Source organism: Callorhinus ursinus, unplaced genomic scaffold (genome assembly GCF_003265705.2).
Source record: "Callorhinus ursinus isolate GAN/ISIS: 27379988/994484 unplaced genomic scaffold, GSC_fseal_2.0 scaffold1, whole genome shotgun sequence".
NCBI lineage: Eukaryota > Metazoa > Chordata > Mammalia > Carnivora > Otariidae > Callorhinus > Callorhinus ursinus.
In genome coordinates this window covers 91,888,701-91,915,466 of record NW_027397063.1, presented here as the reverse complement: position 1 = coordinate 91,915,466, position 26,766 = coordinate 91,888,701, and the positions used below count along the sequence as shown (strand labels likewise).

Sequence of the window (26,766 nt, the reverse complement as noted above, 5' to 3'; positions counted from 1 at the left end):
TGTATGTCCTCTTTACAAAAATGTTTATATAGGTACTCTGCCCATTTTATCAGATGTTTTTGGGCATTGAGTAGTAGATATTTTTTTAAATATATTTTGGACCTTAACCCCTTTTTGGATATATCATTTGCAAATATGTTCTCCCATTCAGTATATTGTCTTTCAGTTTTGCTGTTGGTTTCCTTCTCTGTACAAAAGCTTTTGAGTTTGATGTAGTCTCATTTGTGTATTTTTGCTTTTGTTTTCCTTGCCTGAAAAGACAGATCCAGAAAAATGCTTCTAAGGCCAGTGTCAAAGATATTACTGCTTATGCTTTATTTTAGGAGTTTTATGGTTTTAGGTCTCATATTTGTTTTTAATCCATTTTGAGTTTATTTTTGTGTATGAGAAACTGGTCTAGTTTCATTATGTAGCTGTCCAGTTTTCCCAACATCCTTTATTGAAGAGATTGTATTTACCTCATTGTATATTCTTGTTTGCTTTGTCATAGATTAATTGACCATATAAGTGGGGGTTTATTTCTGGGCTCTCTATTCTATTGATGTGTGTGTCCATTTTTGTGCCAATACCATACTGCTTTGATTACTACAGATTTTTCTTCATTCTCAAGATTACTTGAACTATTTGAGGTCTTGTGGCTCCATATAATTTTTAGGATTATTTATTATACTTCTACAAAAAGTACTATTAATGTTTTGATAAGGATTGCACTAATCATTATCAAAGAATCTATAAATTGCTTTGAGAAGAATAGACATTTTAACAGTATTAAAATTTTTCCAATTCATGAACATGGTATATCTTCCCATTTATGTTATCTGTAATTTTTTCATCAGTGTCTTATGCTTTTCAGAGTACAGGTCTTTCATTTCTTGGTTAAGTGTATTCCTAGGTATTTTATTCTTTAGATGCAATTATAAATAGAATTGTTTTCTTACTTTCTTCTACTTTGTTATTAGTATATAGAAATGCAAAGAATTTCTGTATATTTTATATCCTGCAACTTTACTGAATTTATGCATTCTAAGCTTTTTGGTGGGGTCTTCAGGGTTTTCAATATAAAATATCATGGCAACAATTTGGATGAATTTTTTTTTTTCTCTCTGATCGCTTCCAGTCCCATGTTATAACAAATGGTGAGAGTGGACATCCTCGTCTTTTTTCTGATCTTGGAGGAAAAGCTTTTAGTTTTTCACCATTCAGTATGATGTTAGTTGTGGGTTTGTCACATATAGCCTTTATTACGTTGAGGTGTATTTCCCCTATAGCCACTTGACTGAGAGTTTTTATCATGAATAAACATTGAATTTTGTCAATTTTTTGTATTTATTGAGACAATCATATGATTTTAACTTTTGTTAAAGTAGTGTACCACATTAATTTACAGATATTAAACCATCCTTGTATCCCTGGAATAAATCCCACCTGATAATGGTGACTGATCCTTTTAATGTATTGTTCAACTTGGTTTGCTTATATTTTGTTGAGGATGTTTACATCTATGTTTACCAGGAATATTGTTCTATAATTTTTTATGTAGTGTCTTTGTCTGGTTTTAGTATCAGGGTAATGCCAACCTTGTAGAATGAATTTGGAAGAATATCTTCTTGGGGTAGGAGGGATAGTTTTAAAATAGGAATTAACTTTTCCTTAAATGTATGGTAGAATTTACCTGTGAAACTTTCTGGCCCTAGACTTCCATTTGCTGGGAATTTATTTATTACTGATTAAGTTTCATTATTAATTATCAGTCTCTTCAGATTTTCTGTCTTCCTGATTCAGCCTTGGAAATTTGTATGTTTCAATGAATGTATCCATTTCTTCTAGATTGTCTAATTTGTCACTTAAATTCAAACTCATTCTAATAGCACTACATTTTTACCCCCCTCCACATTTTACGTATATGATGTTGTATTTTACATTTTTGTTTTGTGAATCCCTTAATTTTTATAGATATAATTGACTGTACTACTTTTGTCTTTTAACTTTCATACTAGCTTTAAAAGTGATTCACTACCTTCATTATATATTTGCTCTATTTTTTCTTTTCATAGTTTTTTTACTCTTAGTTATGGCCTTTTCTGTTTAAAGAAGTCTCTTTACCATTTCTTATAAAGCCAGTTAATGTTGATAGTTTCCCAAAACAGAAAAAATGTTAAAGGAACTTATCTTTCCTCCTATTCTGAATGATAACCTTGCCAAGTAGAGTATTTTGGGTTGTGAGGTTTTTTTTTGTGTGTGTTTTTTGTTGTTGTTGTTTTCTTTTCTTTTTATTTTCAGCACTTTGAATATATCATGCCACTGTCTTCTGGCCTGAAAAATTTATGATGAAAATCAGCTAATAGCCTTATGAGCTTTCTATGGTATATAGCTAGTTGTTTTTCTCTTACTACTTTTAAGATTTTCTCTTCATCACTACTTTTTGCCATTTTAATTATATATCGTAGTTTGGTCCTTTTGGAGGTCAACTTGTTAGGGGCTCTCTGTGCTTCGTGGATCTGAATATCTGTTTCTTTACCCCAGATTAGGGAAGTTTTCATCAATTATTTCTTCAAACAAGTTTTCTGCTCCTTTTTCTCTTCTTCTGGGACCCCTGTAATGCAAATTTTAGTGTGTGTTGTCCTAAAAGTCCCTTAACCTATTCTCTTTTTTCTTTTTACTGTTGAGCTTGGGTGTTTTCCATTACCCTGTCTTCCAGATCATTGATCCATTCTTCTGCATCTTCTAATCTGCTGTTGATTTCCTCTTGTGTATTTTTCAATTCAGTTATTCTATTCAACTCTGATTCATTCTTTTTTATATTTATTATCTCTTTGTTGAAGTTTTCTTATGGAGTTCATATACTCTTCTCTCAAGTCTGGTGAGCATCCTTATAAACATATTTTGAACTCTTTATCAGGTAGATTTCTTACCTTTAGTTGTTTTTCTGAGGTCTTGTTTTAATTTTTCATTTAATCATATTTCTGTCTTCCCATTTTATTTCTATGGATTAGGAGAACAGCTACTTTTGTCAGTTTTAAAGGAAGGGACTTATTTAGGAATGTCCCCTGGGTAGGCTCTGGCTGGCTGGCTGAAGCTGTAGCAGGCATGGTCTGTGGGCTCTGGACCACCCTTCACCAGGGCTGCCCTGGAGGGACAGCTGGAGCCAAAGTAGGTATAGGCCAGATGTTGCCAGGGCCATCCTGGTGGTTGGCTGGAGCTAAGTGGGGCTGGTGACTCCTGAGGCACTCTGTGTAGGGGACACTCTGTTGGGATGACTGGAGTTGTTCTTGGGTGCTTTCCACCCATATCACCTTGGTGAAATACCTGGGGGTGTCTTGGTGGGGCCACCTTGGTGGAATGACGAGAGCTTAAGTGGTGTAAATGAGGGGGGAATGCCTTAGGGGAATGGTTAGAGCTGGTATGCTTTAGGGATCTGGGACTCATTGAAGCATTGGGTCACATGGAGTACCCAGACCCTACTCCCATCTGTGTTATGAAGGTGGTGGGGGAATACAAGCAATAGCACTCACCAGCACCTCTCATTGCAGAGAGTGTTCCAGCACTTTCCCCACCAATTGGCAAATTCTTCAGTGTTAGTAAATAGGTCTTCTCTTATAGCCTAATTGCCCTTTAAATTATCTATACTTTTTTTCTGTGTCCCAGGGTGTATCCTATGGCCCTCAATGCTATCTTTCCCCCTACTGTGTTTTGCAGTATGGGGAGTGTTGTTCATGTTGTTATTGTGTCTCCATCTCTCCTGTCATTCTCTATGTGGTTCTTCTGTACTTTGTTATTCAGGTGTTATGCAATTAGCCATCAATTCTTTTTTTCAGAAAAATTGCTCTACATGCAGGTGTAGATTTGGTGTGCCTGTGGAAGGTGGTGATGTCAGGGTCTTTCTATGCTTTCATCTTGGACCTTCTTTGATTATTTGTTATTGGTTTCATTACTTTTTGTTATCTAGTCCCTGAATATTTGAAACATATTCTTAAAAGTTTCAAAAAATTAGTCTCTATTTTGGAGTTGAGCATAAATGGAAGTAATACTTACAGAAATGTTGCAAAAAGAGCATAGTGAATTCCAATATACCTCTTAACCAGCTTTACTACATAATGCAAAAGGAAATATGAAACTTGGAGGAACTCATGGAGCATGACTCCATTTCAGAAGCAGTTTTAACCTGGATCTTGACACTGTACAAGATCAAAGCTACAGAACTGCACTATGCTACATGCTTAATGGCTTTGAAAAGAAATTTTGGAGAATATTTTATTTTAGCTATCTTTCAATGTATCTTTTTTGTGAACACAAGTAATATGTTTACTAATTGTCTTAAAAATGGATATTAAACTGGAACAAGATAGGACTCTGGATTAAAAGGTAAGGTGGTATTATAGTTGTGACATTATAATTTTCAGAACAAAGGTAAGTCCTCAACCTTCACTCCTATTTATTGCCACATTCTTAGGGCATCCATAGTTCAAAAACTTCCTGAGAACTAAAGGAGCTATGTTACTGATTAGATGCTTTTGTGTGTGTGTTACATTTTGCAGTACAAGTTTAATGCATTTTAATCATATAAATAACACATTTTAAACCATACTTATGTTAAATAATTAGAACATAGGTATTATTGTAATTAATAGCATTATTTAATTTTAACCATATAATCTATTTCTTTGGTGGTCTTATTTTTACTTCTCCTTCAACTAGAAATAACGTTGAAATTCTTTTTTTTCATACTATCCCAGACACTTTACTGTCTAATTTACTTTCCTACTTATATTTATCATTACATGTACCTTTATATTGCATTCACTTTGGTTTTTTCCCTTAGCCTTGAAAGCCCTTGCATTTGTAATGATTTGTCCACAATGTACTGCTTCCCTTCCCCTCTATTGTAGGCTTAAATTTCCCTTATTCCATATTCTGGTATTACTTTGGTCATAACACAAGAAGAGCACTTATTATGTTTTATTATATTTAGCTCTATGATCTTCTCTTTCCTCTGCTAGATAATGACTTTCATCAAGCAAGGGCCACTTAGGCATGTTTATATCCAGACAGCACAGAATAATTTCTGGAACATAGTGAATATTCAATACAGAGATTTTGATTCAACAAATGAATGGGATTTCATAGCTAAGATAAAGTGCAAAAATTGTCATTGTACAGTTCTTCAGTAAAAATAGCACATTTTAAGTATTAGCCAATACAAAGTTAGTCAAAGCTAGATAGTTAGATGGGGATTTGACAGGGTGTTACACTGTTTTTTTCTTAAGAGATTAGTATTATATTCATTTTCTAGTGTTGACAATATTATTTGTGTAGGGGCACGTGGGTGGCTCAATATGTTAAGCATTTGCCTTCGGCTCAGGTCATGATCGCAGGGTCCTGGGATTGAGTCCAGCATTAGGCTCCCTGCTCAGCACGGAGTCTACTTCTCACTCTCCCTCTGCAGCTCCCCCTGCTTCTGCTCTCTTGCACTCTCTCTCTGTGAAATAAATAAATTTTTTTAAAAAGAAAATATTTATCTTGTCTAACTGCATGCAATTAGACAAGATAAATATGAAAATGGCAGTAGTATCTAATTTTCTCTGATTAAAGAATGAAAATAGTAGTTAATATTGTTAGGGTACTTACTGTAGGCAGATCTAAATTCTTGGCATGTATCAATCCTTCTAATCTTGACATGCTTTCTGTAATGAAGATACTGTTATTCTTCTAGTTTAAAAGATGCAAAGCTGTCACAGAGACTGGACTTGCCAAAGAACAATCAGGTATGAAGTTGTATGGGTCAGCAGCCAGAGGTCTTACTTCAGACTCTCGGTTACTCCTGTATTACACTACTCCTCAGTACTGACAAGAGCAAGCTGTAGAAGGAGCAACGGGTTAAAGCAAAGATGGCAACAGGGATCCCTAGACAGTCACATCCTAATCATTGAGTCAAAATAAAAATTTAGATTGTTAGACCCACTATATGATTTTTTTACTTTTATTTGTTTTGATCCTGTATTCTCCTGTATTCTCTTCCTGTATTCTCTTCTTTCACCCACAGAAAATAAGTTCAAAAGTAGGTGCCAGAACCTTCTCTCAAAGCTAAAGAGATGGCTGGCATAAATTGTATGGATTTAGTGCAAAATATGTTTATAAATGTGTGTATACACACACACACACACACACACACATACTATATATATAGCTGGTAGTCCCATTTCAAAGTGCTTGCCTCTTCACATCTCTGACATGCTGAAATCTATTTTTTTTCAATGACTGGAGGATATTTCAACTCTGTATGTACCTCCTAGAAAAGTGCTAATTTTCTTGGCAAGTCAAGAGCAGAACATCTGCTTTTATTGAGTCTCTAGTTGAAAAACAGTAAGAAAACCTTTTCTTTTTCTGTGCTGGTGATATGATTGTAATACCCTATTGCATATTAATGACTCTTCAAATCCATCCTTGTTTCACTTTGAATGGTCAGAAATAAAATGATGCAATATTGAGTTATAAAACAGTAGTAAACCATATTTGCTAAATACTTTCTTCACTAAATGGAAACATACACATATAACAGTAAAATGAATGAAACATTTTAAAAGGAAGTTCTTCTTGTTTATAATGTTCCTTCCCTAGTTACATGACAGCTAATGTAGTATTCATGGTCAAATTTAACTTTTGAGACCATCTGGTCTATGCAAGATGTCATAGAAATAAAAGCTGTTTTGAAATGAAAAGAGAACAAAAAAATCTTATTCAGAGAACACCTCCCAGCTGTGTTACCATTACTGTGTAATCATCTTTCATTATACATGCTGTATGGGGTATAGAGGATGATTAGAAATGCAAACCTGATGTTCTGAATTTGTACATCTCTTTTAGGGCCAGATCAGTTCAGCAAGGAATTTAGCCTCAGATTTGAATTGTATCTCATGAAATGTTTTTGCTAAGTTGCTAATATTTATTGAGTGATCATTTTCATATTCTAAGAAACAACCTAAAGACAACTTCTAAAATTATTTTTTTTTAGAATTCTAGCATAAGTGTATGCTATATACACTAACCAGCATAAGACTAAGTAAAATTAGAACCATACTATTACTTTATTTCCTTTTCTCTTCCAATTTCTACTAAAAGGATGAAAAGCATAGCGAGTAGTCCAGTGCTTTAAGTTCAAACACACACACACACACACACACACACATACACACACACAAAATATATGTATCTATATATTTTCCCCCCAAAGTCAAAAACTGTTGTTAGTTTTGGAGGGTATCTTTGCAGATATTCTATCCTTTTGAAAGCATAGTTGTAGTATATAGCTAATGTCTTAAGCAAGAAAATAGTATGTATGTTTTGTAAGTTACTTTTGCATTCAGTTTATTCCAGGTCATTCCATACTGAGTAATAAAAGCTGACTCATCTTATGTATAATTACTGCTTTACAGACACATTTCCAATTGTTCCAGTTATCTATCACTACATAACTACCCTGAAACTCAAACTTTCCAGTCAAAACATCAATGATTTTATTATATCTCATCATTTTGTTGATAAGGTATATGCACAAGACCTAGCAAGGTGATTTTTCTAGTTCACATTGTATAAACTGGTTACTTGGTAATAGTTGATGCCAGTCTGGATGACATAAGATGGAGATAGTTGGAGAACTGGCTTCAGATGGCCTCTCTCCAAGTAGTCTCAGGGCTTCCCTATGTGGTACTAGTATGGTAATTGGCTTTCTTACAAAACAACTTGGAACATTATGATACCAAAATGGATGATTCCTACCCTCCTAAAGGGGATGCCTCACACTGACACAGCATAATTACCACCAGATTCTATTGGACAGAGCAGTCACAGATCGGAACAGATTCAAAGAGAGGGGGGATAAGTTCTTCTCAGTAGGAGGAATATTAAAGAATCCCAGGTCATTTTTAATCTGCCATATGAGTTTTTGATCAAACAACAAGCTTTAATAACTATTCTTGTGTAAACGTTTTTGTGATTATAGTGACACATTCTTATAAGTAATATTAATATTGATTAATAAAAAATACTGATTTGCTTTTAATATTTTGACAAATATTGCTAAATATTTTGTGGATGTATTGTACAATGCATTCATCTTTCTTTATCTCAACACTGCCTAACACAAAAGGTGTTCCCAGATATTTAAAGAACATAGGACTGAAAGGTAGAAGGCAGTGTGGAGGGATGAAAAGAAGACAGTTACAGAAAATGAAAAATAGTGGGGCAAGCAAGAAGAAAGCTAATCTTTGAAAGGCATTTAATTTCCTGGTATCTTTTTCTTCTCTATTAAAACATAGAAGTAGATTGTCTAATCTCTCAGTCCATTACGTTTTGTAATCCCATGATTATATATTTTAAAAATCTTTTAAAGCATTATAATGAAGTAAAAATTTAAAGACTATTTCAAGAGAACAGGAAAAAAAACTGAGGATGATGAATAGTGAAAAGGTGTTTTCCTCCTTAATACTTGCTTAGCAATTAGAGATATTTTGATTTTATATGATCATCTTTACCAAAGCAAGTATTGAGAATTATTTTGGAGAAGATAATAGCTATGATTTGGTTACACTAGTGTTTGTTTAAATATGTATCTAAATATAATAACATCCAAAAGGAGGTTAGACATTCTAGAGAGATCAAACTAGTCAAAAGCACATCTTATCAATAGCTTGATATTTGCTTCATTTAAGTTAGAGCAAATTTTTAAAATTGTTAATACCAACTATAATTTATGTATCTGTAGTAAGACAAAATTTATTGTATTATATAATACAATATATACAAAATATAAAGTTACTTGAATATATATGATAATCTCACAAAAGTTAAAAATCAGGCTTCAGAATACCTTTGATAAATTAAATAACAAAAGTGATCATAGACATCACACATTTAAAAAAATATGTGGTGGATATGTCTCAACTGCTAAAGTTTTAACTTGAAGAAGATATTAAAGAAAACTTGTAATGATATATGACACCTTATAAAAGTTGTTGTATAAATAACTGGATCCAAAACCAGCTAAAATGTGAATGGGAAAAATATTATCTAAAGTAAGAAATAAGATGTTGTAACAGAGAGTTACAAAAAAACCCAAATTATCCTGTATCCCCTTTAATATTTGTTGTTCATTTTATATTACTTTTTAAGGCCATTATTTTATTTTTAGTAAATTTTTAAATTTCAAATGTAATATATCCTTATTTTTTAATTTTTCATTCCAGTATAATTAACACAGTGTTGTATTAGTTTCAGGTGTGCAATATAGTGGTTTACCAATTCTGCATTACCCATTGCTGATCCCAGTAATTGTACTCTTCTCAATCCCTTCACCTATCCCCACCCCTTTCTGGTAATTGTCAGTTCTTTACATTTAATGGTTTTTGGGGTTTTTTTTTTTTTTGAGCTTTTGTTTCTTAAATTACAAATATGAGGAAATCATGGTTTTTGTCTTCCTCTGACTTATTTCACTTAACATTATACCCTCTAGATCCATCTATGTTGTTGCAAATGACAAGCTTTCATTCCTTATTATGGCTGAATAATATTCCTGTGTGTGTGTGTGTGTGTGTGTGTGTGTATGTGTGTGTGATCCATTCACCTCTGGATGGACACGGGTTAATTCCATATTGTGGCTATTGTAAATAATGCTGCAGTAAATATAGGAGTGCATATATCTTTTTGAATTAGTGTTTTTGTATTCTTTGGGTAAATACCCCATAGTTGAATTACTGGATCATAGGGTAATTCTATTTTTAAATTTTTGAAGAACCTCCATACTGTTTTCCATGATGGCTGCACAAGTTTGCATTCCCACCAACAGTGCATAAAGGTTACTTCTCCCCATCCTTGCCAACACTTGTTGTTTCCTGACAGGTGTGAGGTGATAGCTCATTGTAGTTTTGATTTGCATTTCCTTAATGACAAATGATGTTGAGCATCTTTTCATGTGTCTGTTGGCCATCTGGATGTCTTCTTTAGAAAAATGTCAGTTCATGTCTTCTACCCATTTATTTTATTTTATTATATGTTAATTACATTATTTGATTATGTGGTATTGAGTTAGATACTTTTTTATATTTTGGATATAACCCTTTATAGGATATGTCATTTGAAAATGTTTTCTTCCATTCAACAGGTTATCTCTTTGTTTTGTTGATTGTTTTCTGTGCAGTGAAAAACTGTTTAATTTTGTTGTGGTCCCAATAATTTATTTTTGTGTTACCTGTGCTCTCTTCTACGATTTTTTTTTTTTTTTTTTAGATTTTCATGTCTCACATTTAGGTGCTTAATCCATTTGGAATTTATTTTTGTGTGTGGTATAAGAAAATATTCCAGTTTTGTTCTTTTGCATGTAGCTGCCCAGTTCTCCCCACATCATTTGTTGAAGAGACTTTTATCCCCATTGCATATTCTTGCCTCCTTTGTCAAAGATTAATTGACCATATGATTGTGAGTTTATTTTTGGGCTGTCTTTCCACTCCATTGATCTATGTGTCTATTTTTGTGCCGCCCTGTACAGTTTTGATCACTATAGCTTTGTAGTATATCATGAAATCTGGGATGTGATACTTCTGGTATTCTTCTTTTTCAAGATTGCTTTGGCTATTTGAGTTCTTTTGTGGTTCCATACAAATTTACTGTTATTTGCTCTAATTCTGTGAAAAATGCAGTCTCTATCAAAATACTAATAGTGTTAAATCTGTAGACTGCTTTGTGTAGTATGGACATTTTGACAATATTTGTTCTGCCAATCCATTAGCATCTTTCCATCTGTTTGTGCCATCCTAAATTTCTTCCATCAGTGTTTTCAGAATATAGGTATTCTTGGGTATTTTATGATTTGGGGGGCGATTGTAAAAGGGAGTGTTTTCTTAATTTCTCTTTCTGCTACTTTATTAGTACTGTATAAAAATGAAACAGATTTCTGTATGTTGAATTTGTATCCTGCGACCTTACTGAATTCATTATTCAGTTCTTGTGGTTTCTTGGTGGAATCTTTAGTGTTTTCTATATATAGCACCCCATCATCTGCAAGTAGTGAAAGTTTTACTTTTTTCTTACCAATTTAGATGACTTTCATTGTCTTTTACCTGATCTAGGAAATAAGCTCTCAGTTTTTCACCATTGAGTATGATGCTACCTGTGGGTTTTTCATACACGGCCTTTATTATGTTGAAGTAGGTTCCCTCTAAACCTACTTTGTTGAGGGTTTTTACCATGAATGGATGTTGTACTTTCTTAAATGCTTTTTCTACATCTATTGAAATAAGTTTTTTATCCTTTAACTTGTTGATATGATATATCATACTGATTGATTTATGAGTATTGAACCACATTTTCATCCCAGGAATAAATCCCACTTGATCATGGTAAATGATATTTTACTTTATTGTTGGATTTGGTTTGCTGATATTTTGTTGAGGATTTTAGCATCTATCTTCATCAGACATATTAGCCTGTAGTTCTTTTTTAGTAGTGTACTCGGTTTTGTTATCAGTTAATGCTGGCCTCATTGAATGAATTTGGAAGCTTAACTTTCTCATCCACTTTTTGGTATAGTTTGAGAATATTATTTATTTAAATTCAATTAGCCAACATATAGTACATCATTAGTTTCAAATGTAGAGTTCAGTAACTCATCAGTTGCATATAACACCGAGTGCTCATCACATCACGTGCCCTCCTAATGCCCATCACCTAGTTACCCCGTCACCCCACCCACCTCCCCTGAAGCAACACTCAGTTTGTTTCCTATAGTTAAGAGTCTAGAAGGAATGGATAAAGAAGATATATATATATATATATATATATATATATATATACACACACACACACACACACATACACACACATATAAACAATGGAATATTACTCAGCCATCAGAAAGGATGAAATCTTACCATTATATTGATGTGGATGGAACTGGAGGGCATTATGCTGAGTGAAATAAGTCAGTCAGATAAAGATAATTATCATGATTTCACTCATGTGGAATATAAGAAACAGTGCAGAGGATCATAGGGGAAGGGAGGGAAAACTGGGAAGAAATCAAGAGAGGGAGGCAAACCCTGAGAGGTATTAACTCTTCTATAAAAGTTTGGTAGAATTCACCTGTGAAGCTATTTGGTCCTAGACTTTTGTTTATTGGGAGATTTTTGATTACTGATTCAATTTCCTTGCTGTTAACTGGTCTGTTCAAATTTTCTATTTCTTCCTGACTTGATTTTGGGACATTATACGTTTTCTAGGAATTTATCCATTTCTTGTGGGTTGTCCAATTTGTTTGCATATAATTTTTCATAATATTCTCATCCTTTTTATTTATGGAGTCAATTATTTCTCTTTCATTTCTGATTTTATATGAGGGTTTTTTTTTTTTTGATGAGTCTGGGACTAAAGTTTTATCAATTTCCCTGCTCTTTTAAGGAACTAACTCTTGGTTTCATTGATGTGTTGCATTGTTTTTTTATTCTCTGTTTCATTTAGTTGGGCTCTAATTTTTAATATGTCCTCACTGGTTTTAAGTTTTGTTTGTTCTCTCTCCTTTAGGTGGAAGGTTACATTGTGATTTTTCTTGCTTCTTGAAGTAGGCCTATATTGCTATACGCTTCCCTCTTAGTACAGCTTTTGCGTCATTGTATTATCCTTTTCATTTGTCTCCATGAATTTCTTTATTTCCTCTTTGATTTCTTGGTTAATGTCTTCATTGTTTAGGAGCATGTTATTTAAGTTCTATGTATTTGTGTCCTTTCTAGATTTCTTTTGTGGTTGATTCTTAATATTGTGGTTGGAAAAGATGCACATGACTCCAGTCTTTTGAATTTGCTAAAACTTGTTTTGTGGCCTAACAGGTGATATATTTTCCAGAATGTTGCTTGTGCATTTGAAAAGAATGTGTCTTTGGATGTGATGTTCTGAATAGATCTGTTATATCCATCTGGCCAATAGGTCATTCAAAGCCACTGTTTCCTTGTTGATTTTCTGTCTGGATGATCTATCCATTGATGTAAGTGGGGTGTTAAAGTCCCCTACTATTGTAGTATTAGTATTAATTTCTTGCTTTATGTCTACTATTAGCTCCTTCATGTATTTGGGTATTCCCATGTTGGGTACATAAATATATATAATTGTTATATCTTCTTATAGGATTGCTCCCTTTATGTAGTGTCTTTATCTCTTGTAAGTGTATTTTGTGCAATATAAGCAGTGCTACTCCAACTCTCCTTTTGCTTCTATTTGCATGATAAATGCTTTTCCATCCTTCGCTTTCAATTTGTATGTGTCTTTAGGTCAGAAATGAGTCTCTTATAAGCAGCATATAGATGGGTCTTTTTTTTAATCTAGTCACCCTATGTATTTTGACTGGGGCATTTAATCCATTTACATTCAAAGTAATTATTGATAAGTATATGCTTTTGACACTTCATCACTTGTTTTATGGTTGTTTTTGTAGTTCTTAATCTTTCTTCTTCTCCTCTTCTGTTCCTTTGTAGTTTGATGGGATTTTTTTAGTGTAATGCTTAGATTCCTTTATCTATGTTTATTTTATATCTATTACAGGTTTTTGGTATGTAGTTACCATTAGGTTCATATATAATATTTTATGTGTATGGCAATCTATATTAAGTTGAAGGTCAGTTAAATTTGAACCCATTCTGAAGCACTAAATTTTTACTCCTTACCCACATTTTATGTATATGTCATACTTTACATTATTTTATGAATTTCCTGACTGATTTTGTAGATATAAAACCATTATGCAGGCTAAAGCAGAAAAAGCAATTATATGTTTGCATCTACATGTGAAATTTTTTCATCTCATAATTACTCCTTGTTATGATCTTTTCACTCAAAGAATTTCCTTTGTTATGTGATGAAAGGCTGGTTTAGTGGTCATGAATCCTTTTAAATTTTGTCTGGGAAATAAAAACCATATGATCATCTTAGTAGATGGAGAAAAAACATTTGACAAAATACAACATCCATTCATCATAAAAAAAAAAACTCTCAACAAAGTAGGTTTACAGAAAACATAACAACATAATAAAGGCCATATGTGAAAAACAAGCTAATATCGTTCTGAATGGGGGAAAACTAATTTTTTTCTTCTAAGATCAGAAACAAGAGAAGGATGTCCACTCACCATTTTTATTAAACCTAGTACTGAGAATACTAGCCACAGCTGTCATTACAAGAAATAGAAATGAAAATCATCTGAATTGGTAAGGAGGAAGTACAACTTTCACTATTTGCAGATGACAGGATGCTATTATATAGAAAACACTAAAGATTCCACCAAAAAATCTACCAGAACTGATAAATGAATTTAGTAATGTCATAATATACAAATTCAATATACAGAAATCCATTGCATTTCTATGCACTACTAATGAAGTAGCAGAAAGAAAAATTAAGATAACACTCCCTTTTACAATTGCACCCAAAATCATAAAATATCTTGGTTAAGGATCTATATTGTGAAAACAATAAACATTGATGGAAGACACTGAGGACAGTACAGATGGGAGATATTCCATGCTCATGGATTGGAAGAAAAAATACTGTTAAAATGTCCATATTACCCAAAGCAGTCTACAGATTTAATGCAGTCTCTCTTAAAATACCAACAGCATTTTTCACAGGATTAGAACAAGCAACAGTAAAATTTGCATGGAACCACAATATTGGAAAAAGAAGGAGAAAACTACAAGAGGTATCACGTCCCAGACTTCATGATGTACTTTACAGAAGTGGTAATTAAAACAGTACAGTACAAAACAAAAATAGACACATAGATCAATGGAGTCGAATAGAGTGCCCAGAAATAAAACCAGTTAATCTTCTATAAAGCAGGCAAGAATATGCAATGCGGAAAAGATGGTCTCTTCAGCAAATGGTTCTGGGAAAACTGGACTTTCTTACACCATACACAAAAATAAAGTTCAATTGGATTCAAGACCTAAATGTAGGACCCCAAATCATAAAATTCCTAGAACAAACATAGATTTTACACAGCAAAGGAAATCATCAATAAGTAAGGCAACCTACTGAATGGGTGAAGATATTTGTAAATTATGTCTGATAAGGGGTTAATATTTAAAAGAACTTATACAACTCAACACACACACAAAAAAATCCAATTAAAAGAGGATATTTTTCCAAAGAAGACATGGAGATGGCCAACAGACACATGAAAAGACTTTCAACATCACTAATCATCAGGAATTGCAAGTGAAAATGGCCAAAATCAAAAAAACAAGAAATAACAAGTTTTGGTGAGAATGTAAACTGCTGCAGCCACTGTGGAAAACAGTATGGAGTTTCCTCAAAAAATAAAAACTGGAATTACCATTTGCTTCAGTAATTTCATTAGTGGGTATTTACCCAAGGAAAAAGTTTTATATGCTCCTTTATGTTCATTGCAGCATTATTTACAATAACCAAGATACAAAAACAACCCAAATATCCATCCATAAGTGAATGGATAAAAAAGAGATGATATATACATACAATGGAATATTAGCCATAAAAAAGAATGACATCTTGGCATTTGCAATGACATGTTGGAACTAGAGTATATAATGCTAAGCAAAATAAGCCAGTTAGAGAAAGATAACATATGCTTTCACTCATATGTGGAATTTATGAAACAAAACAAAGAAAAAGAGATTAAAAAAATACAATAAAAAACTAGACCCAAATACAGAGAACAAACTGGTGAATGCCAGAGGGAAGGTAGGTGGGGGGGATAGGTAAAATAGGTAAAGGGATTTAAGAGTACAATTATCATAAGTAATGAGAAATGTAAAGGATTGCTGAATCATTACATTGTACACCTAAGTTAAAATTTAAAATAGCAGGACTCACCTCTAGGTTACCTACAAGAGATTCACTTAAGACCTAGAGATACATGCAGGTTGAATATGAAGGGATGGAAGAGTATTTCACATGTAAATGGAAGCAAAAAGAAAGCTAGGATAGCAATATTTAAATCAGACAAAATAGACCTTAAAACAAAGACTGTATTAAGAGAAAAAGAAGGACACTACATAGTCAAAGAGAAATAATATATGCCATGTATGAAAAACCTGTGGTTAACCAAATTCTCAATGATGAAAAACTGAGAGCTTTTTCTCTAAGATCAGGAACAAGACAAAGATGCCCATTCTTACCACTTTTATTCAAAACTGCGCTGAAAGTCCTAACAGCAATAACAAGAAGTAAAAGGCATTCAAATTGTTAAGAAGTAAAATTCACTATGTACTTTTGACACGATACTATTTGTAGAAAAACCTAAAAACTGCACCAAAAACTACTAAACTAATAAATGAATTCAGTAAAGCTGTAGAATACAAAATTAATATAGAAAATCTGTGGCTTTTCTGTACAATAATAAAAAGAGAAATTGAGAAAACGATCCCACTTATAATTGCACCAAAAAGAATAAAATGCTTAGGAATAAGCTTTTAACCAAGGAAGTGAAAGATCTTCAAAAACTAAAGAAGCCATGAACTATTAGATATCCCATGCTCATGGATTAGAAGAACAAATATTGTTAAGATGTCCATACTCTACAAAGCAATCTGAAGATTTAATGTAATCCCTATCAAAATACCAACATTTTTCACAGAATTAGACCAAATAATCCTAAAATTTGTATGCAACCACAAAGACCCTTGAATACCCAAAGCCATTTTGAAGAAGAAGAACTAAGCCAACATTTTTCACAGAATTAGACCAAATAATCCTAAGATCCTTGAATACCCAAAGCTATTTTGAGGAAGAAGAACTAAACTGGAGGTATCACAATCTCAGATTTCAAAATACACTATAAAGCTGTAGTAATGAAAACAGTGTGGTTCTAGCACAAAAATAGACACATCAATTAATGGCACAGAGGAGAAAGCCCAGAAATAAACCCAACATTTTATGGTCAATATAATCTATGACAAAAGAGGCAAGAAAATATTTGGGGAAAAGAATAGTCTCTTCACCAAATGGGCTGGAAAAACTGGACTACTTTTTATACCATACATAAAAATAAGCTCAAATAGGATTAAAGACCTGAATTGTGAGACCTGAAAACTATAAAGCTCCTTGAAGAAAACAGGCAATCATTTCTTTGACACACAGAAACATTTTTCTAGATATGTCTCTTCAGGCAAGGAAACAAATAAAAAAATAAACCATTGAGACTGTACTGAAATAAAAAGCTTTTTACACAGAAAAACAAAAAATCCAAAAAGTTAAAAAAAATGAAGAGGCATCCTACTGAATGGAAAAATATATTTGCAAATGATATATCTCATAAGGGGTTAATATCAAAATATATGAAGAACTTATACAACTCAACACCAAAAATAGTCAATTAAAAAAAATGGATAAACAATTTACCAAAGATGACAGGCAGATGGCCAACAGACACATTCACTAATCATCAGGGAAATTCAAATCAAAACCACAATGATATGTAACCTCACACCCATCAGAATGGCTAGGATAAAAAACACAAGAAATTACAAATGTTGGTGGGAATGCAAATTGGTGTAGCCACAGTGGAAAACAGTATGGGGGTTCCTCAAAAAATTAAAAAATAAAATTCTAATATGATCTAGTAATGTCATTATGGTATTTACCCAAAGAAAACAAAAACACTAATTCAAAAAGACATATGCACCCCTGTTTATTGCAGCCTTGTTTACAATGGCCAAGATATGGAAGCAACCCAAGTGTCCACCAGCAGATAAAGAAGATGTGGTATATATGGAATATTGAAATATCACTCATCCATAAAAGAGAGGAGATCTTGCCATTTGCAAAAATATTAATATACCTAGAGGATGTAATGCTAAGTGAAATATGTCAGAAAGGAAGAAATTCCATATGATTTCACTTATAGTGGAATTTAAGAAACAAAAAGTCAAAATAATAGACTCTGAAATACAAAGAAGAAACTGGTGGTTGCCAGAAAGGAGGTGGGTGGGAGGGATGGATGAAGTAGATAATAGAATGGAGAGTGCATTTATGATAAACACTGAGTAATGTGTAGAATTTTTGAATAATTATATTGTACACCTGAAGCTAATATAACACTATGTTAATTATACTTAAATAAACCCTGAGGCTGTAAGTCAAATCACTTTGCTGACAGATTACTTTATAATTAATATGATCTTTTATACACTGACACCACCACCACTCCCACCTTGTTAGTTGGCATTCTTTCAGGAATTCTCTGTTGTCTTCTCCATTGCATTGGTTAGTCATTTTTGTTTTAAAAGAATCTATTCCTGAAATCTTTAAGATTTTATTTGTTTATTTGACAGAGAGAGAAAGCATGAACACAAGTAAACAGAGCAGGAGGGAGAGGGAGTAGCAGGCCCCCGGCTGAGGAGAGAGGCCATGCAGGGCTGGATCCCAGAATCCTGGGATCATGACCTGAGCAAAGGCTGATGCTTAACCAACTGAGCCACCCGGGTGCCCCTCCTGGAATCTTTTTAAAGCCATGATAACATTGATTGGATGTTTATTATATATGCAGAAATTAAGTGTCTTTCATATGGTTCTTTAATCTTTAGCCTTAAAAAATAAATAACGAAGGAAGCAGTCTATTATCATTTAGAGCAAATTGAGATCAAGAGAAGCTAAGTTACTTAGCTAAATTTAAATGCCTTGTGAGACATCGGGAGAGTAAATCTGTGCCTATATAGTCTCCCTTTTTTCATCCACTCAGTGTACTATATATTGATTGCCTGTTATGTCTCTCTCTTAGTATTAAGTATCAAAGAGTCTAGACAAATGTGATTCCTTTCCCTGTGGAGTTGACAGTAAAAAACTTGACAGTGGCCAAGTGATAACAATTTTACTAAGGAGTAACAAAGAAAAGTATACATTATACAAAGCTGGAGTGGAGGCAGGGACAAAGCTTTTATTAAGTAACATCTATAAAAAAGCTGTGATCTGCAAAATAAGATTTAGTTAAACTTATTTATGAGAAACAGGAGTCACTGGGCGGTGCCACAAAGTGACATTTTCAGTCTGAGTTTCATAAAATGAAACAAGGATAGCTGCCTGGGGCTCATAGAAACTAAATAAATGATTTGGGATTTTTTCACTCTATTTTCAAAGTCTCTTTAAATGGTTATTGCTATATATCTTGTGGTATTTAAAAAGGTAAATATATGTCAATATGTTTATTGAAAAAAATGAGAAAATTATATTTAGCAAAAATAAAAATAAAATACATCTCTGACAGGCAGAGATGACCACAGTTAGCTTTTTGATGTTCATCCTTTCCAAAATCCTCTCTATATAGGAATGTGTATATTTTTACAGAAAAAAATGTATGTAACTAGCATATTGTTGTGAAGCCTTCTCATTAATGTGATATTTAGAATTATTTTCCATATGCATAAAATTTCATCTACAATATAATGCATGAACAGTATAGTAGTATATAAGAATGGACAGATGACTGAATATGCTGAAAATGATATTACTATGCTACTGTGGATAAAAATCACAATCCAAAGAAGAAGAGGTAAGCTATTGAAAAATTATTTTGAAACATTTATTAAGTACATGGGAAAATATATTTTAATCCTTAACTTCTCTTTTTCTTACACCCGTTGGATTTCAACATGAATGACTATTTTGCCTAAATTTATACTCACAAACCTGGAGTAAGACCCAGGTATGAAATGAACATGAGCTTTCAAATAAGAATATCTGTGACATAAATAAAATCAATCTTGTTTAATAAATTACAAATAAACTCTACTTCATGATTTCATCAGTATTATAAAATATTTCAAGAGAAAATTAGAAACATACTTGCAACACAGATACATAAGCAGCTGGTACAAAATAGGAAAATTTCTAACACTCAAATGGAATATCTGGTAAAATTCATGAGCAAAATAAATTTTTTTAAAGATTTTTATTTATTTGACAGAGAGAGAGACAACGAGAAAGGGAATACAAGCAGGGGGAGTGGGAGAAGGAGAAGCAGGCTTCCCGCCGAGCAGGGAGCCAGATGAGGGGCTCGATCCCAGGAACCTGGGATCATGACCTAAGCCGAAGGCAGACGCTTAGTTGAGCTAAGTTGACCTGAGCTACCCAGGTGCCCCCAAAATAAAATTTTAAAACACCCCTGAAACTCTTTCAGTGTGCACTGTGGAACACAATCAATCACAGGCACACACCAAACAAAAAGAATCCTGAACTCTTCTGTAAAATTTCTCTTCATATTTCTGCTATATGACATCAAGCTCACTTCTGATGATGCTATTTCTCTTGAAGCTCTTTTAAAAGGTGTAAGAGAAAAATTTCTGGAGGTGGGACAGGTGCGTTCTTTGTTCATTGCTGTTTCTAGGCCAGTCTCCCTTTTTAAAAAAAAAAATCTGAAAGTAACCATGTGTTATTCCTTCTTGTCATCACCTGTTCCCCTATGCTTCTCTCCCTGCCTAGATCTCCTGTCACAATATGGGTGACTACAACATGAAGAAGACCCCTACATTATTCTTGCTTCCTTGATCTCCTACCCTGCAACTTGTTTTCCATCCTCTATAGTCACTTGATTGATGTCATTACCATTACATGAAGTACTTTTATAATCTGAATTTCAAATATCTCATTTTCTAACCACCAATTCTCATTTTTCCATTTCATTCTAATGTCACACCCTACACACTATTTAACTTCATTTGAGCTAACATGCCATTGATGCTATACCATCCCTCAGCCTTATGTCCTCAGTTGCCCCTTTATTCATCATATTCCCAAGGTGAATCATATTTATCCACTTCCATACATACTTTTTCCCTTGCCTCCCTTTTATTTCATTCTACTCACATGAAGAAACTCCAAACTTCTGCTTACCACAGGCCTATATTCTGTTTCTGAATATCACTGGAAAAAAATACAATCATATTGGGTAGTCTCAATTTACATATACTTTTAAATCACTCCACTAAAATAGCCTTTTATGCCGATGCCAAACAAAACTGTACTTTCTAAACCATTCTCCAGGGTAACTCTTCTATACATGGTACTTTCTCTTTAAACCTATTATATCCCCATTAATCTTTATTCCCAGATGATGATCCCAACTCTTACTAAACAATAAAAAATACAGCAATTTAAAAACAATTTGCCCTAGTTTCCACTGCTCTTTCATTAGTGATAATACATACTTTTCTCTATGCATAGACTAACATTTGGGGCTCATACCTCCAATTGTGATGTATATCCACTCTTACTTTCTCAGGGACACTGTTTCACCAATTCTCTGTGTAAGCAATATGACGGGGACATTTTTAAAAATCTATTTTGTTTACTATTGAATCCCTAGAGCCTATAATGGTATGGTACTTGGCACCTAGTGGGTACTAAATGATGAATGCAAGATAAAATGAGAGAGAATGATATATCATTTTTACTAATCAAATCTAAGGCACTATTTAACTGTCAGGGGCAGAATGAAATGATTACTCACTTCCATGGTAGATAGGCATTTGAAATTAAATATTTTACAAAAGCAATCTGACAAAGAATACTAGATTCATAGACTCAAATCCTTGATATGGCAGTCTCACTGTTTGTTACCTCCTCTAAGTAATAAGGCAACTATTAATATACAATAAAATCTCTATTTATGCAATGTCAATTTGAGTGAAAAAATTAAAAACAAAACAAATATTTAGACCAAGTATAATGAGTCTACATGTTTAGAAAATATGTTATTGCAGTCACATGCATAAAGCACTTCTGTTGGGGCGCCTGGGTGGCTCAGTTGGTTAAGTGACTGCCTTCGGCTCAGGTCATGATCCTGGAGTCCCGGGATCGAGTCCCGCATTCAGGCTCCCTGCTCAGCGGGAAGTCTGCTTCTCCCTCTGACCCTCCCCCCCCCATGCTCTATCTCATTACCTCTCTCAAATAAATAAAATCTTTTTTTTTTTTAAAAGCTCTTCTATTTATTTGGAAAGTGTTTGATACATGGCCAACTGGTATGTTGCTCAAGGTGTGGCACTATTTTTAATCTCTTCCTAGAGGATTACCCCAGTGGTTCTCATATGAGATAACTGGCCAAGAAGTTTTGAACATTTTTTGTTATTAGCAAATTCAATACACAGAATACATCTCTCTGAAACATTACTCCTCCCTAAAGTCATGTCTGATTGAAAATCTATGAGCCAGCCACTCACTGCCAGAGCAGCCTAACATCATCTCTGAGTATAAGTGAAAAAGTCAGCAGCTGGGTTCTTGAGAAGATATATATGAACTAATCTGATCTTAAAATTATTTTCTCCATGAAAAACAGAATGGTATATGTCTTCAATAATTACACTTATTCATGGTCATATATTTGATTGAAAAGTATCACAAATGTAGTTTTGCTTTTATATATGTATATATTTTATACATACACAGACACACTGTAACAATACAAGCTTCCAGAAAAAAAAAAAGTCATTTACTTGTGAAATCAAAGCTGCAACATCTGCCTGCTTCACTTGTTGAAGAGAATACTCCAGCTTATACTTTATGGCTAACAAGACTGAACACATTGAAACATACTTCTCTAGTCACCCAACCTGTAAATTAAATGCATCAGCAATGCAATTATTGCACTGTGCTCTTTTCACAGGTATAAATCACAAACAAAAGAATTACAGAACAGATCAACAAAAACTATAATTTATGTTTTACTGTTAGTACCTGAAACTTCACGGTATAAACCAGTGTTCTGAAGTTGCAAATAGGCTCCATGGCAGCTATGAGGTAACTTCAGAACTAGAAAAGGAAGTTAGACTAGAAAGCAATGATATTTTATGGAAACATTCCCTTTCATAACTCTGCTGTGTTTTGTACACCTTTAATAGAATGGTCATGTAATTTTTAAAAAAAATTTTGGGAAAAAAAACCCACAATAGTATACTGGCAATTCTAAAAGCATCCACCAGAGTTATTAATATTTTTTATATAATTATATATAGGTTGTATATAATTGTACAAATAGTATAATTATAGATGAACTAAATGCTCAATACAGAAAACATTTAAAGACAAAAAGTGAACATAACTCCTATACAACCACCAAAAGTCAAGGACTTCAACATTTTGACAATGTTTTTCATTTCAGGAATTCTTCTTTAGGAAAATCCTAAGGAAAAGAATTGTTTTGATTGCAGGTTCATATTTTCTTTTATTTCCTCTTTCTCAACTTTGCCAAATCCTTCCTTGATCTTTTCAGAATAATCCTGCTCTTACCAAATTTCTTGTCACCTGATTTAATAATTTCTATTTTTAAAGCCCATTATGGTTGCATTATTATTTATATGTTGACCTACTTAACACTATGATACTTTTGTTTTAATAATAAAAGTATTTACAGTTTTCAGAAAGTATTTTCAAGATAGCCTATGTTTCTGTTTTGAATATTGATTTTTCTTCCTTGTATTTCCAACTCCCCAACACATTTAAAGACATAGAGGGTTTCTAAACCATTGTCTGAAAGTGGAATTTTGTGTAATTAAAATAAACTAGGTTGCAAAGTATTTCCTAGACTTCAGGTTTCAAATAGGATTCCCAGTTCTAGCTGCATAGAATTACCTGATGGGGGAAAAAATATACCAGATAATCAGTCCCCATCCTTAGATTCTATTTTAGTTGCTTTGTATGAAGCTGAATCAAGATTTTTTTATGTTCCCTGAGTGGTTTTAATATACAATCAGGATTAAGGACTATTTAATTTAGGGGTACAGATTGAAATCAGAATATAGACAAAATGATTTGGGCAAGTAAAGTCTTAAAGTATAAATAGTTTGTCACTACAATTTTTGATTATCTTTCTGACCAATAATTTAAATAATTGTTTTCTTAATTTCCTAATTTTATTAATGTTATAAATTTAAAATCAGAATTCAAAATAATTTGTTAATTATAGAATACTCTAGACATACACAAAAACATCTATTGTTCCTGAGTGTGGGGAACAATTCCCATCAAGTTCATTTTGCCACTGTCTTTTATTTTCAGGATTTTATTTTATGGTAAACCAGTGCCTAAAACTGTCTTACCACTCTTTTTCTTACCTCAACTTATTGCAGGATAAATCTCTTCTTTGGTTTAGAAATAAGAAGAAAATCAGTGACCAACTGAAAAATCACTCATTCACTAGAGCAACTATTCTTTATCCTGGCAGGGCATAAAATTCAACTTTTAACAAAATAAAGGCTCCGAGGCAATATGCCCAAGATTCTGGATCAGTGGATCTGAGTTAAAGTCCTGCTTCTCTATATTTTTTTTTAAAAAAGCTCTAACAGTGATTCTGATGTGCATTCAAAGAGAAGGACCACAATAGCTAAGGAATAAAAGCATTGATTTACTATGACTAATTTAAATCATGAGCCATTGGAGGTAAGGCCATCTAAATTGCTCTCTTTTAAAGGCTAAAACATGCAAATGCATCATTTGCATATTTTAAATCCCAAGTTAGCTTTATATCCTTGCTATTTGATGAGTTAGCATGATGAATGTCTCTTGATTTTCTAGTTAATTTTGTTGCTATTGTTATTTTGATTTTAGATACTTTTTAGGTATCAAGTATTTCAGTTGAAAGTTGAGAAAGATTCTTCTATTGGCTAGAGTTAAAAATGATTTTTATATGAGACTTAATATGCGAAATGAAACTTAACAGACCTAAAGGGAAACCTACACAGCAATACAACAATAGAATGGGAATTTAATATTCCCACTTTACTCAATAAATCATTGAGATAAAAAAGAAAACATTGGCATTAAGTGACACATTAGATCAGATGGTTTTGACATACAAATCTTTTATCTTAAAACAAAAGAACACACATTCTTCTCAAGTGCACATGAAACATTCTAAAGGACAGATTATATGTTAGGCCAAAAGACAAGGCTCAATAAATTTTAGAAGATTGAAATTGTAATGGAGCATTTTCCTACCACAATGGTATGAAACTAGAAATCAATTACAAAAAAATGAAATATTCAAAAGCATATGGAGATGAGAAAACATGCTACTAAAGAAACAAGTCAAAGAAAAAACCAAAAGAGAACTCAAAAAACACCTTGACAGAAATTAAAATTAAAGTACAAGATATACCAAAAGAAATTCCAAGAAGGAAATTCATAGTGATAAATGCCTAAATCAAGAAAAAAGATGATCTTCAAACAACCAAATGTTATGCTTTAGTCAACTAGAATATACAAAGCCCAACCTAGTAAAAGAAAGAAAATAACAAAGATTAGGGTAGAAATAAATGAAATAGAGATAATGAGACAATAGAAAAGAACAATGAAACTAGAAGCTGGTTCTTAGAAAAATTAACAAACCTATACCTGCACTAAGAAAAAAAAATACTCAAATCAAGTTAAAGAAGAAATGTTACAACTCAAATACAAAATATAAGAGGCTACTATGAATAATTATAGGCCAACAAACTGGACAACCTCGAAGAAATGGACAAATTCCTGGAAATATATAACCCGAATCTTGAAGAAAAAGAAAATCTGAACAGACCAATTATTAGAAAGGAGATTGAATGAGTTGTCAAAATTCTTCAGGACCAGACTGCTCTATGGTGGTGAATGCTATCAAATCTTTTTAAAATAAATAATAAAATAAAATAAAATAATTAATGCCAATCCTCAAAATTTCCAAAAAGTAAAAGAGGGGCCATGTGCAAACTCCTTTTATAGGGCCCGCAATACCCTGATCCCAAAATGAGAAAAAGAAGACATGAGAAAGAAAATTAAAGGCCAATAACACAGTGAGCATAATCACAAAAAAATCCTCAACAAAATATTAGCAAACCAAGTTCAACAATACATGAAAAGGATCATACACCATCAAGTGGGATTTGTTACAGATTATCTCAAAAAAAAGCAGAAAATGCAATTGTGAAAATTTAATATCAATTCATGATAAAACTCAACTAGGTAGAGAGAAAATGTATATTTCATCATAATAAAGGCCATATATGATAACTCCACAGCTAACATGATCCTATGGTGAAAAGCTGAAAACTCTTGTCTAAGACTGGGAACAAAACAGGGATACATACTCTTGGCACTTTTATTCAACATAACATTACAACTCCTAGCTTCAGAAATCTGACAAGAAAAAAAGAAAAGGAAAAGGCATCCAAATTGGTTAAAAAATACATATATATTTACAGATGACATATTTTTATGAATAAAAAGCCCTAAAAACTGCAATAAAAACTCTTTAATTTAAAAAAATAATAAGTTCGGGTGCCTGGATGGCTCAGATGGTTAAGCGTCTGCTTTCAGCTCAGGTCATGATCCCAGGGTCCTGGGATTGAGTCCCGCATCGGGCTCCCTGCTCCATTGGGAGCCTGCGTCTCCCTCTGCCTCTCTCTCTCTCTCTCTCTCTGTGTCTTTCATGAATAAATAAAATCTTAAAAATAAATAAATAAATAAATAAAAATTTAAAAAAATAATAAGTTCTATCTCCATTGTGGGGCTTGAACTCACAACCCTGAGATCAAGAGTCATATGCTCTACCAACTAAGTCAGACCCTCCACAAAAAGCTCTTATAATAAAGTAATTCAGTAAAGTTGCCAAACACAAACTAGTACAAAAAAATCTGTTGCATTTCTAAACACTAATAACAAATGATCAGCAAAATTAAGAAAATGTTCCCATTGGGCGCCTGAGTGGCTCAGATGGTTAAGCGTCTGCCTTCGGCT

At 33.1% G+C, this 26,766-nt stretch overlaps 1 long non-coding RNA gene across 1 annotated transcript in view; it reads left to right on the top strand.

The window, feature by feature from the left end:
• Positions 1-26,766, top strand: part of LOC141370309 (uncharacterized) — a 62,788-nt gene that overhangs the window by 25,855 nt on the left and 10,167 nt on the right. The gene's annotated exons all lie outside the window — the stretch shown is intronic.